Source organism: Penaeus monodon, chromosome 15 (assembly GCF_015228065.2).
Source record: "Penaeus monodon isolate SGIC_2016 chromosome 15, NSTDA_Pmon_1, whole genome shotgun sequence".
Lineage (NCBI taxonomy): Eukaryota > Metazoa > Arthropoda > Malacostraca > Decapoda > Penaeidae > Penaeus > Penaeus monodon.
The window spans coordinates 41,354,480-41,354,720 of record NC_051400.1 but is presented as its reverse complement, the minus strand read 5'-3'; the positions used below and the strand labels follow the sequence as shown (position 1 = coordinate 41,354,720).

General features: G+C 26.6%; 1 protein-coding gene across 1 annotated transcript in view; it reads right to left on the bottom strand.

The window, feature by feature from the left end:
* LOC119582375 (amino acid transporter AVT1D-like) overlaps positions 1-241 on the bottom strand; it is a 47,677-nt gene that overhangs the window by 1,306 nt on the left and 46,130 nt on the right. The gene's annotated exons all lie outside the window — the stretch shown is intronic.

Below are 241 nucleotides of genomic sequence, written 5' to 3'. Positions count from 1 at the left end.
AAAGAAAGAAATTATAAACGCAAGTAGGAAAAGGCATATGATAAGAAAAACAGTCTCCGATTCACTCAATCAACTTCTAAAATGCAAAGGAAAAAGCATCAACTTTAAACTGTACACCTGAAATGTATTATACAAAAATCCTACATTTTTCATATTCATTCGCTAAAGAGGAAACTAATAAAAAAAAAAAGATAATTAAATCCTATATTTATTTTGGCACAAATCTTATGTAAGATTATGT